This window comes from Gossypium arboreum, chromosome 12, assembly GCF_025698485.1.
Source record: "Gossypium arboreum isolate Shixiya-1 chromosome 12, ASM2569848v2, whole genome shotgun sequence".
NCBI classification, from domain to species: Eukaryota; Viridiplantae; Streptophyta; class Magnoliopsida; order Malvales; family Malvaceae; genus Gossypium; species Gossypium arboreum.
The window spans coordinates 38,795,372-38,809,761 of record NC_069081.1 but is presented as its reverse complement, the minus strand read 5'-3'; the positions used below and the strand labels follow the sequence as shown (position 1 = coordinate 38,809,761).

The 14,390-nt window shown below is 35.2% G+C and overlaps 1 non-coding gene across 1 annotated transcript; it reads right to left on the bottom strand.

The window, feature by feature from the left end:
- Positions 1 to 13,878: 13,878 nt before the first annotated feature.
- LOC128286086 (small nucleolar RNA R71) lies at positions 13,879 to 13,985 on the bottom strand. The gene has a single exon (XR_008276631.1). It is a non-coding gene; the product is annotated as a small nucleolar RNA R71 (small nucleolar RNA).
- Positions 13,986 to 14,390: the final 405 nt, after the last annotated feature.

The window sequence follows — 14,390 nt, the reverse complement described above, 5'->3', positions numbered from 1 at the left end:
TGAAAGTAAGGGGCTGAAGAATTTAGGGCTAATATAGATGATGATCCCGAGAAAACAGAGTTCTGGCTTGAAGATTCTATCAGGGTATTCGATGAGCTTTGTTGCACTCCCGAAGAATGTTTGAAATGTGCTATATCTTTACTAAGGGATTTGACATATCATTGGTGGAAGAAATTGGTATCTGTGGTTCCGAAAGAAAGGGTTACATGGGATTTCTTCCAAGAGTATTTTAGAAAGAATTATATAAGCCAACGGTTCATTGATCAAAAACAGAAAGAGTTCCTTGAGCTGAAACAAGGTAAAATGTCTGTGGCAGAATATGAACGTGAATTTGTCAGACTCAGCAAGTATGCCCAGGAGTGTGTGTCCACCGAAGCTATTATGTGTAAGCGGTTCGAGGATGATGCCCAGGAGTGTGTTTCCACCGAAGCTATTATGTGTAAGAGGTTCGAAGATGGGCTAAATGAAGACATCAAGCTACTAGTTGGGATTTTAGAGTTGAAAGAGTTTATAGTATTGGTCGTTCGAGCTTGTAAAGCTGAAGAACTGAGTAACAAGAAGAGAAAAGTTGTGAATGAAGTCAGAGACACAAGAAAGAGGCCAATGAGTAAGTCATTCCAATCTCAGTCAAAGAAGTCTAAAGAAATGAATCCTCGGTTGACTGTTTCAACTGGACATTCGTATCGGGATCGTGGGAGATCATGTTCAGGTTCTAAAGCTTAAGCTACTTCAATGGCGAGTGTAGGTAATGTGAGATCTAATAAACTCGAGTGTCAGTACTGTGGTAAACAACATTTCAGGAAGTGCTGGACGATTAGCCGGGCTTGTTTCAAATGTGGTTCCCAAGAACATTATATTAAGGATTGTCCAAAAAGGGTTGAAGAAGAAAAATTTTAGAGTGCCAGACAGACTAGTGCTGCTAATAGAGGTAGACCTCCGAGAAATACTAGAAGTGGAGCTAGCAAATGAAGTGTGACAAAGGAATTAATTGGGAGACCAGAAGCTAGAGTACCTGCTAGAGCTTATGCCATACGTGCTCGGGAAGAGGCATCATCTCCTGATGTGATCACTGGTACATTTTCTCTTTATGATACTATTGTCATTGCATTGATTGATCTCGGATCTACTCATTCTTATGTTTGTGTGAATTTGGTATCTAGTACGAGCTTGCCTATAAAATCTACTGAATTTGTGATTAAAGTGTTAAACCCTTTAGGAAAATATGTGTTAGTAGATAAGGTTTGCAAAAATTGCCCTTTGATGATTCAAGGTCACTATTTTCTGGCTAACCTAATGTTGCTACCATTTGACGAGTTTGATGTCATTTTGGGTATGGATTGGTTGATACTACATGATTCCAGAGTAAATTGCAGACAGAAAACTCTTGAGTTGAAATGTGAAAATGGTGAAATTCTTCGGGTGGAAACAAATGAATCAAATAACTTGCCTATGGTGATTTCAGATATATCCGTCAATGATATATGCGAAAAGGGTGTGAAGCTTATCTTGCTTATTTATTAAATTCTAAAATGCCTGAGTCGAAGCTTGAATCAGTACCGGTAGTCTACGAGTTCCCGGATGTATTTCCAGAAGAATTGCCGGGGTTGCCTCTGATCAGAGAGGTAGAGTTTTCTATTGATTTATTACCTGGAACTGCACCAATTTCGATCTCTCCATACAGAATGGCTCCGACTTAATTGAAAGAATTAAAAGATCAGTTGCAAGATTTAACAGATAAGGGGTTTGTGAGACCAAGTTTCTCTCCTTGGGGTGCCCTCGTGTTGTTTGTAAAGGAAAATGATGGATTCATGAGACTTTGTATTGACTATCGACAGCTCAACAAAGTGACCATAAAGAACAGGTATCCGTTGCCGAGAATCGATGATTTGTTTGACCAGTTAAAAGGGGCGACAGTGTTTTCAAAGATTGATTTGAGATCCAGTTACTATCAGTTGAGAGTTAAAGAGTCAGATGTGCTAAAAACCTCTTTCAGGACAAGGTATGGACACTACGAATTCCTTGTGATGCTTTTCGGTTTAACTAATGCTCCAGCTATTTTTATGGATTTGATGAATTGAATCTTTCGGCCATACTTGGATAGGTTTGTGGTTGTGTTCATAGATGATATCCTACTTTATTCTCGAAACGAGTCCGAGCATGCTGAACATTTAAGAATGGTATTACAGATTTTAAGAGAAAAGAAATTGTTTGCTAAACTAAGTAAAAGTGAATTTTGGCTTCATGAAGTTCGATTTTTGGGACGTGTAGTTTCAAGTGATGGTATTCGGGTCGATCCGAGTAAAGTTTCGACAATTGTTAATTGGAAACCACCGAAGGATGTATCTGAGGTTAGAAGCTTTTTGGGCTTAGCTAGATATTATCGATGCTTTGTCGAGGGATTTTCGATGATCTCCTCTCCTATGACTAAGCTGTTGCAAAATAATGTTAAGTTTGATTGGACTGAAGATTGTCAACAAAGTTTTGAAAAGTTGAAAGAGCGGTTGACCAAAGCACCAGTGTTAGTGCAACCCAAGTCGGGGAAAGAATTTGTGATCTATAGTGACACGTCATCAATTGGTCTTGGTTGTGTTTTAATGCAAGAAGGTAAAGTAGTAGCTTATGCCTCAAGACAGTTGAAACCGCACGAGAAGAATTACCCGACACAGGATTTAGATTTGGTCGCCATTGTCTTTGCTTTGAAGATTTGGCGTTATTATTTATACAGTGAGAAATGCCGAATCTTTACTGATCACAAAAGTTTGAAATATTTGATGAATCAAAAAGATTTGAATTTACGACAATGGAGATGGCTTGAATTATTAAAGGATTATGAATTAATAATTGATTATCATCCCGGGGAAGCGAATGTAGTCGCAGATGCCCTAAGTAGAAAATCTTTGTTTGCTTTGAGAGCTATGGGTACAAATTTGGCTATGTCTGATGATGGTTTGATTTTGGCCGAGTTAAGAGTTAGGCAGTTATTTCTTAAGCAAATTTGTAAAGCTCGGAATAATGATAGTGAATTGCGAGCCAAGCGAGCTCAGTGTGAATTGGATTATAACTCAAATTTTTGAATCAGACCAGAGGATTGTTTAATGTTCCGTGATCGAGTATGTGTACCGAAAGATGCTAAGTTGATTCAAAAGATTTTACATGAGGCACACAGTGGTTGTTTGCAAGTTCATCCTGGTAGTACAAAAATGTACAACGACCTGAAGAAAATATATTGGTGGAATGGTATGAAGAGAGATATCTCTAAGTTTGTAGCAAAATGCATGATTTGCCAGCAAGTGAAAGCTGAACACCAAGTGCCTTCAGGTTTACTTCAACCAGTGATGATTCCCGAGTGGAAATGGGATAGAATTATGATGGATTTTGTGACAGGGTTTCCTTTGACTCCGAAAAAGAAAAATGCGATATGGGTAATAATTGACAGACTGACTAAATTAGCTCATTTTATTCCGGTACGTATGGATTATTCTCTTGATAAGTTAGATGAATTATATATTTCTAAAATTATGAAATTGCACGGAGTACCTATGTCTATTATTTTGGATAGAGATCCGAGATTTACTTCGAGGTTTCCGAAAAAGTTACAAGAAGCTTTGGGTACGAAATTGAATTTCAGTACCGCATTTCATCCACAAACTGACGGTCAATCTGAAAGAGTAATTCAGGTACTCGAGGATATGCTTTGATGTTGTGTTTTAGAATTTCAGGGTAGTTGGGAGAAATATTTACCCTTGGTCGAATTTGCCTACGACAACAGTTTTCAATCGAGCATACAGATGGCACCGTACGAAGCATTGTATGGTTGCAAGTGTCAGACTCCTTTGTATTGGAATTAGCTCAGTGAGAAATAGATTCACGGAGTTGATTTGATTAGAGAAACTGAAGAGAAAGTGAAAGTGATTCGTGATTTTTTGAAAGCTTTTTCGGATCGACAAAAGTCTTATGCGGATTTGAAGAGAAAGGAGATCGAGTTCCAAGTGGGTGATAAAGTTTTTCTAAAGGTATCTCCGTGAAAGAAAATTTTAAGGTTTGGCCGAAAAGGCAAATTGAGTCCGCGTTTCATTGGGCCTTATAAGGTTATTGAAAGAGTTGGACCAGTGGCTTATCGGCTAGCCTTGCCAAACGAGTTGGAAAAGATTGATAATGTGTTTCATGTATCGATGCTACATTGATAATGTGTTTCATGTGTCGATGCTGCGACATTACTGTTCTGATCCTTCACATGTGATTCCTTTGACAGAAATTTAAATCCGGCAGGATATGACCTATGAAGAGGAACCAATAAAGATTTTGGCTCGGGAAATTAAACAGTTGAGAAATAAAAGTATAGCCTTCGTGAAAGTATTGTGGCACAGACATGGAATAGAAGAGGCTACGTAGGAACCTGAGGAAGCTATGAGGAAACAATACCCAAACCTCTTTACCAGTAAGATTTTCGGGGACGAAAATCCCTAAAGGGGGAGAATTGTGACAACCCAAATTAGGGCCTAATCGGAATAGTGGCTTTGTAACCACAAATCTGAGATAGAAATAATTGTTTTATAATTATTTTGAGGTTCATGATATGATTGCATGATTGTGTGAAAATTTCGTGATGAAATTTTATGCATAAAGTGCTTAAATTGAAATTAGGGACTAAATCGAATAATTTGCAAAACTTGCATTCTAGAAGTTTTTAGTATAAAATTGCTTTGGAATATTAAAGAGGAGGACTTAAATAGCAATTTGACCAATTTCTAAGTCTATGGACAAAAATTGGACATGGATAGAATTTTTGGAAAGTTTAGTAGTAAGGGCATTTTGGTCATTTACATGTTTAATGAAATAAAATCGGAAAAATAACACAAAAATCTTTTCATCTTCATTAAGCTTGGCCGAATTTCACCTCTCTCGATAGCTAGGGTTTCTTCAACTTTCAAGCTTCATAGTAAGTGATTTCAAGCCCCGTTTTTAATGATTTTTATGTTTTTGAAATTCCGGTAGCTCGATTTAGCTTATGTTAACAATAATTCAACCTAGGGTTCATATTTGGAAATATACCCATAGGTGAAATTTGTGTATTTTGGTGTTTTATGATTGAATATGAGGTTTTAAATTATGTTAGACAACTTGTGAAGTGAAAATGAGCAAAATGGCTTAATCGGTAAAAATACCTAATGTTCATAAGTACATGTTAAAGTGAGAATTTGATGTTTCCATAGAAGAGAAAAATGTTCAGCATGTCATAAAACATAAGAATAAGGGCTGAAATTAAATTTCCAAGCCTATGGGAAAAATCATAATTTTGTAAAAGTTAGGGGGCAAAAATGTAATTTTTCAATAATGTGATTTTTGGATTGAAATAAATAGTATGAGTGTTAAATGAGCTAAATGTGTTGTTATAGATCAAGAAAGACGTGGAATTGATCGTGATCGGGGAAAAGAAAAGCTTTTGGACTAAATTATAACATTTCTAAAGTTTACACCGAGGTAAGTTCGTACATGAATAATTTATCAATTTTTTTATGTTATTTTATGTTGTTATCATAAGAATTGGTGACTGTCCATAGAATGTTTAAATGATGGAATTTGAAAATTTGATAATTTACTCGTATTTATGTATATCTGTTAATGTTATCTATTTTTGTTCAAACTAGAGGAATTAATTATGTAAGATCAGGTAAATGTGTGAATTCATGTTTTCGTGATCTGTAATATTCCGTACCTTGTTCCGGCTTAGAACATGGGTAAGGGGTGTTACAATCATTATAACTAAGTATCATGCATTCGTAACACATGTAATTAGGCATATTAATAGTTTACTTAAAGTTATTCGAACTTACTTGGTATTCGTCTCGGTTTCGCATTTCGGTTATTCTAAAACCTTTTGTTTTCCTCGATTGACCACCGAAATTTGTTCCTCGAGGTCTATAACAATAAAAATGAATCATCAATATCTCACATTATTCTTTTTGAGCCTAAATTTCACCCCTAAACAAAATGACCGTTTTGCCCCTAACCTTTCACATTTTTATGATTCAGTCCCTAGGCTCGTATAATAAAATGCATGCAATTTGTACCATACCCAAGCCTAGACGATTGTTCTTTCCTCTTATGAAAGCCTACATTTCTCCATTATTTCACATTTTTACCACATATTTTACACCTTTTGCAAAAAGGTCCTTTTAGGGATTTTTCATGAAAATCACCTAGAAAAAGATGTTTAACACACATACAACTTTCATATTCCTCCATAAAACATCAAAGAATAAACATGCCACACATTGGTCACTTTACAAACATGAACCCTAACTCAAAATATGGGTAGAAATGGAGAGAGTAAACTATCGGGATTTCAAAAATGCGAAGTACATTAAAAACGGGGCTTGGGAGCACTTACTATTGAGCTTGAAAATGTTGAAAACCCTAGATATGTAGGGCATGAGAAATTCGGCTGGATGAGGGAGAAGAATGGTTGATTTTTGCCTTCATTTTCCCATTTTATTTCATTAATTAGCCAAATAACCAAAATGCCCTTAAGACTTTTTTTTTAAAAATTTATCTATACATGCCCATTTTTGTCCAAAAACTTAGAAATTGGGAAAATTTATCTTTAAGACCTTCTAGTTAATAGTCTAAAGCAATTTCATACAAATTGCTTCTAGAATCTAAGTTTTGTAATTTATTCAATTTGGTCCTTATTTACCAATTTGACACCTTACTCATAGAATTTCCTCATGAGACTTTAACACATGAATATTTTCATATTCTAGACCTCATAATAATCCTAAAATAAATATTTCAACGTCAAATTTGTGGTCCCAAAACCACTGTTCCCACTAGGCCCTATTTTGGGATGGTACAAGATGACACCCAACTGAGATGTTTTCAATGGCGTAGAAAGTAATGCTCAAGCCTCCATTCAAAAGGAAAGTAGAAACGAGCCCATTCCTGCGGGACGAGGAAGTGAGGCGCGAGAAGCCTTCTTTCAAATGATGTCGAAATGGTTTACAAATTTTTTTAAACAAAATCCTGTAGCTCAATGACTTCCATCCCCTGCCATACCCAACTAGCTTGCCCTATTACTCAGGGTTCAAAATAGGTTCATGTACATAAGCCTCCAGTCGATAAAATTTGTAAGTATGGAGTATAAAAATTTCGTGGTATAGCGAAAGATGACCTGGAAAAAGCTGAATTTTGGTTAGAAAATACCATGTGGGTTTTTGACGAATTGGCTTACTCTCTAACTAATAGTTTGAAATGTACAATATCCCCGTTAAAGGACTCAGAATATCAGTGGTTGAATAGTTTAATTGTTGTAGTTCCAAAAGAACATGTTAATTGGGATTTCTTCCAAATGAAATTTAGAAAGAAGTATGTAAGCCAGCGATATCTTGATAAAGAACAAGCCAGCGATATCTTGATAAAGAACAAAAAGAGTTTCTTGAGTTGAAACAAAGATGTAGAACTATAGTTGAATATGAAAGAGAATTTGTACAACTTAGTAAATATGCTCGGAAATGTATTTTGACTGAAGCTGTTATGTGTACTCTATTTGAAAATGGTTTGAATGAAGATATCAGATTACTTGTTGGTATTTTTGAGTTAAAATAATTTATGGTTTTGGTAGATTGAGCGCATAAGGCTAGAGAACTCAATAAAGCAAAAAGAAAAATAGAATCCCAAAAATGGGACACGAGTAAATGAAAATTGAGAAAATCATTTTCTTCACCATTAAAGAAGTCTAGAGAATATCACAGTTGTATGTTAGCTCCATCTAGAATTTTGAGAAGAGATAATTGGAAGCAACAAGCTAGTTCAAAACCCTAAACTACTTCTATAACGAGTGCAAGAAGTGTTCATAATAATAAGTCTGAGTGTCAACAATGCAATAGAAGACATTTTGAAGAGTGTCGATTGACGGATGGATCATGTTTTAAATGCGGTTCATATGATCATTTTCTTTGTGATTGCCCAGAACAGTCTGATAAAGATAAAACTCAAAATGTACGATCAGGTAACATGTCTTCGAGAGGGAGACCATGCAGAAAGAGTGGTAATACAAGGAATAGCTAAACTGGAATAAAAGATTTTACAGTTAGATTTGAGGCTCGAGCACCAGTTAGGGCTTATGCAATTCGATCTTGTGAGGAAGCTTCAGCACCTGATGTGATTATCAGTACATTTTCTATATTTGATGTTAATGTTTATGCTTTGATTGGCCCAAGGTCAACGCACTCATATATATGCACAACATTAGTGTCAGATAATAAAATACATGTTGAGTCAACTGAATTTGTGATAAAAGTAACTAACCCAATAGACCAGTATGTGTAGTTGATAAAGTTTGTAGAAACTCTCCCTTGAAAATTTAGGATTGCAACTTTCCAACTATTTTGATTTTATTATCATTTGATGAATTTAATGTGATTCTCGACATGGATTAGTTGATTTACATGATGCTATTGTGAATTGTAAACGAGAACAAATTATTTTAAAATGTCAAAGTGGTGAAATGGTCAGGGTTGAATAAGACAGACATGATAGTACAACTAATATTATTTTAGCATTGTCAGCTCAGAAATGTGTCCGAAAAGATTACGAAGCATATTTGGCTTACATCTTAGATACCAGAGTTTCAAAATTGAAGTTGGAATCAGGTTCGTCTATTTGTGAGTGATGTGTTTCTAGAGGAATTGCCCAGGTTACTGCCATTTAGAGAGGTTGAGTTTGCTATTGAGTTAGTATCAGAAACTTCTCTGATATTGATTGCTCTGTATAGAATGACACCGACTGAATTAAAAGAGTTGAAAGAACAATTATAGGAGTTGACAAATAGAGGATTTGTTCAACCTAGTTTTTATCCTTGGGGTGTACCTGTATACTTTGTTAAGAAAAAAGATGGTTTGTTGTGGTTGTGTATTGATTATCAACAACTTAACAAAGTTACGATAAAAAAATCCATTACCACGTATAGATGATTTGTTTGATCAGTTAAAAGGTGCAACACTGTTTCAAAGATTGATCTCCGTTCTGGATATTATCAACTTCGAGTTAAAGATTCGAATGTGTCAAAAAATTGCTTCCAGGACCAGGTATGGACATTATGAATTTTTAGTTATGCCTTTGATGAATTTGTGGTTATGTATTTGATGAATAGAATATTTCGACCATATTTAGCAGATTTGTGGCTGTTTTCGTTGATGGTATTTTGATTTATTCTTGTGATGAAACTAAACATGCTCAACATTTGAGAATAATATTACAGATTTTGAGCAAAAAATAATTATTCTTAAAATTTAGCTAATGTGAGTTTTGTCTTTAAGAAGTCAGATTTTTGGGTCATGTGGTATTGGCTGAGTGCATCAAAGTTGATCTAAGAAAAATATTTGCTGTTTTGGACTGGAAACCACCAAAAAATATTATTGAAACTAGAATTTTTCTAGGTTTGGTCGAGTATTATCGAAGGTTTGTTAAAGGGTTTTCAATGATTGCTACACCATTGACGAAGCTACTCCAAAAAGATGTAAAGTTTGATTGGTTTGAAAAATGTTAGCAGAGTTTTGATTAGTTGAAAACTATGTTAACCGAAGATTCCATGTTGGCTCAACTAGAGTTTGGCCAAAAGTTTGTAATTTACAGTGATGCTTCGCTTAATGGTTTGAGTTGCGTTTTAATACAGGAAGACAAGGTTGTAGCTTATGCTTCTCGGTAATTGAAACTGCATGAGATGAATTAACCAACCCATAATCTAGAATTGACAGCTATTATGTTTGCTTTAAAATTTTGGCGATACTATTTATACGGAGAAAAATGTCATATTTTCACTGATCATAAAATTTTGAAATATTTGATGTCACAAAAAATTGAATTTATGACAACGTAGATGGTTAGAGTTGTTGAAAGATTATGATATAATAATTGACGACCACCCGAGAAAGGCTAATATTGTTGCAGATGTTTTGAGTCGAAAGTCATTATTTGCATTGAGAGCTTTGAACACGCAGTTGACGCTTGTTAAGGATGATTCGATTTTAATTGAATTAAAAGTTAAATCAACATTTCTGCAACATATTAATGAAGCTCAAAAAAATGATTTAGAGTTGATAGCTAAGAGAGAGTAGATTGAAATGATAGCATATTCAAATTTTTACATTGGTTTGGATGACAGTATGTACTTTCGAAACATATTGTGTGTTCCAAAAAATTCTAAAATTAGACAGAAGATTCTTTAGGAAGCTCATAGCAATAGATGCTCAATTCATCTTGGTAACAATAAATTGTACGGTGATTTGAAACAAATGTACTGGTGGTCAAGTATGAAGCGTGAAATTTCAAAATTTGTGTTGAAATGTCTAATTTGTCAATAGGTTAAAGCCAAACATCAAGTACCTTCTAGGTTGTTACATCCTGTTATGATTCTAGAATGGAAGTGGGAGCGAGTTACTATGGACTTTCTGTCAGGATTATCATTGTCTCCTTGAAAGAAAGATGCCATTTGGGTTATTGTTGATCACCTGACTAAATCCACTAATTTTATTCCTATATGTACAGATTATTCACTAGAGAGGTTGGCAGAATTATATTTTTTTGAGATTGTTAGATTACATGGTGTACCATTGTCTATTATCTCTGATCAGGATTCCCCATTTCCTTCTAGATTTTGGAATAATTTAGATTAAGCTTTGGGCACCATATTGCATTTTATTATCGCATTTCATGCACAAACTGACGATCAGTCTGAATGAGTGATTTAGAGACTCAAGGATATGATCTATTGTTGTATTTTAGAATTTGAAAGTAGTTGGGAAAAATTTCTTCCGTTAGTTGGATTCGCGTATAAAAACATTTATCAATCGAGCATTAAAATGGATCTGTATAAAGCTCTTTATGGACGAAGATGTAGAACTCTATAGTAGTATATTGAATTGAGTGAGAAAAAGCTTTTTGGTACTAATTTAATCTGGGAAACTAAAGAAAAGCTTATGGTGATATGAGATAGTTTGAAAGCTGGTTCCGATTGTTAGAAATCATATGCTGATTTGGAAAGAAAAGACATAGAATTTCAAGTTGGCGACAAAGTGTTTTTAAAAGTATTGCCTTATAGAAAAGTTTTCTGTTTTGACCGAAAAGGAAAGCTTAGTCCATGTTTTATTGGACTCTATATGATTATATAGAGAATTGGTCTGGTTGATTATCATTTGGCTTTACTGTCTAATTAGAGAAAATTCACGTGTTTCATGTATCGATGTTGCAGCGGTACCGATCTGACCCTTCACTTGTGATTTCTCCTGTCGATGTAGAAATTCAACCTGATATGTCATACAGTGAGGAACCGATTAGAATTTTTTCTCGAGAAACCAAAGAATTGAGAAATAAACAAATAACTTTGGTTAAAGTTCTTCAACACTGTCATGGGGATGAGTAAACTACTTGGGAACCGGAGAAGGCTATGAAGGCGCAATACATGAACTTGTTTTCTGGTAAGACTTAGGGGGAGAGTTGTAACAACTTGTTTTCAATGGTATCGAAAATAGTTGTTTCGGGACCACAATTTCGATGAGTGAGTAAACATTTTAATGTTTATTTATTGTTTATAGGGCTAAATTATAGTCATTCATATTCGTTAAGAAATTTTAGAGTTTAAATGTTTAATTAGGTAAAAAGGACTACATTGAAAAAGGTGCAAAAGTTAAATTCTACTAATTAAATGGATTGAATGGCCTTGTAAATGTAAGTTGGTAGATATATAAGGTAATTATGCCATTTATATTGGTGGTGGACAATGATGAACACGGGTTGGTGATAAACCGCAATTTATACATATTTTTGTCCCATGCTTAGCAGATTTATGGATGATTTGTCCTTAGATTTGGTGAATTTGATGCTCCTAATCCTTTAATTTCATGTTTTATACTTAGGTGAGCATAGGAGAGTAAAAAGAGCGAGAAACAAACCGAAAACGGAGAAAATGGACCAACATGTTAAATCAAAACGGCCTGGATTTTCGTACATGGGCAAACCACACGCCCATGTCCTTTTAGCAGAATCGAGCACGACTTACACGGGTAGACCACACACCCATGTTTATTTAATAGCCTTGAACACGGATTGAAGAAATTGAACACGGGCGTGTCCTTGTTGAGCCCAAGTTTAGTCCTATTCAGAAAAGGCCACCCTTTAGGGCTTTTAGGAATTCTAAAGCCTATTTAAACACACTAGAGGAGGATTAGAGGGGACACACGGAGTAGGAGGCAAGGAATTACTGGAAGAAAGCCAATTGATCCATCTTAGAAGCCAGATTCACCTTCAAGACTGAAGATCTCCCTTCAATTCCTTTCAAGAGTTCTTGGGTTTTCTTTATGTTTTGTTATCATTATTCTTTTGAGATGTTTTCTTTCATAAATATGAACTAAAACCCCTAAATACCTAAATGGAATGAAACCTAAGACGGATCTTGTTATTATTATCTGAATTATATGATAAATATTTGACTTGTTCTTAATTATGAGTTCTTAATTCTTGCTTTAATATTCTAGGATATTGATTCAAGTATTGATGTGCTTATTCAAAGGAGCAAAAGTCCGTGCCTAAGAGTAGATCTAACATAATTAAGCGGAGTTGATTGCACGCCTAGAGATAGGGTGACATAATTTTACGGGATTAGGGTGAAACCTAATAAGGGAATCCATAGATTGAGTTAATGCAACATTAGGGGTTTTAATTAGAAAGAGATTTCAATTAATCAACCTAGGGTTAGTGTTGTTAGTCTTGAGAGAGATAATAATATAACTTAGGGATTTCCACGGATCAAGTCAAGTGAATAAATCGTCTGATTCAGAGTCAATAACAAGTGAAGTCTAGGTGGATTTTTTCCCTTAGGTATTGTCCAAACCATTCAGTTTTCCCAAAATTTATTTCCCCAATTTACTTTCTGTGCATTCTTAGTTTATGATAAAACAAACCCCTTTATTTTTAGACTAAATAATAAAAAGAAAGTTAATACTAGTACTTTTAGTTCCTTTGGGTTCGACATCCCGGTCTTACCATAAGCTATACTACTGTTTGATAAGGTGCGCCTTCCTTTGTCGTGATAATAGTTACTTTTCAAGAACGGATATTCATAAATTGTAAAACTTATCACGATTCACATCACATCAAGTTTTTGGCGCCATTGTCGGGGAACTAAGATATTATGAACACTTGATTTTTATTACTTTAGCCATTTATTTTATTGCAAGTTAAATTTTATTTTGATTTTGTTATTAAATTTTCTTTTTCCTTCTGGCAGGTCTTTATAGTTTATGACTAGAAGAAACCCGTCGGGACCATTGCTTCTTGACAGTGAGATCGATCGCACAACTCGTAGTAACCGAAGAGAAATAAGGCGAAGCCTAAGATACACAGAGGAAGAGTAAGAGGACGATATTTCCACCACAACCGAAGACAATGGCTGAAACTTAGGAAAATCCGCTACCTCCTGCGATTGCTGCTGATCCAGTAAATCAGAATCCTGCTCCACGCACTATGTATGATTATGCTAAACCTAATTTAACAGGAGCTGAGTCAAGTATAGTTAGACCTGCTATTGTTGAAAATAATTTTGAACTGAAACCTAACACAATTCAAATGATACAATAGTTTTTTCAGTTTGATGGTTTGCAGTATGAGGATCCAAACAATCACTTAGAGAATTTTCTGGAGTTTTGCGACACTTTTAAAATCAATGGCATTTCTGATGATACCATTCGCCTTCGGTTGTTTCCCTTTTCATTGATGAACAAAGCTAAATAGTGGTTGAACTCATTACCACGAGGGTCGATCACTACTTGGGAACAAATGACCGAAAAGTATTTACTTAAATATTTTCTGCCAATTAAAAAGGCTAAGTTGAGGAATGACATCTCTTCTTTTGTACAGATGGATCTAGAAACACTTTATGATGCATGGGAGAGATACAAGGATCTTTTGAGAAGGTGCCCTCATCATGGGTTACCATTTTGGCTACAGGTTTAGACGTTTTACAACGGTGTGAGCCCTTCAACGAGACAACTTATCGATGCAGCCACCGGTGGAACTTCTAATAAAAAAACACCTGAAGTGGCTTACGAATTTATTAAGGAGATGACATTGAATAACTATCAGTAGCAAGTTATGAGGACAAAGCTGACCAAAGCAGTTGGTGTTTTCAACCTGGATGCGGTTATTATGCTATCTAACCAGGTAGAACTCTTAAATAAAAAGATTGACGATTTGTGTGGTTCTACTCAGGTACATCCAGTGATGAGGTGCGATTCAAATGGAGGAGGAGTATATACAGAATATCAACCCTTCAACCTTAGCATCGAGGAGGAACAAGTCCAATATATGGGTAACAATAATTCTAGACCTCAAAATAA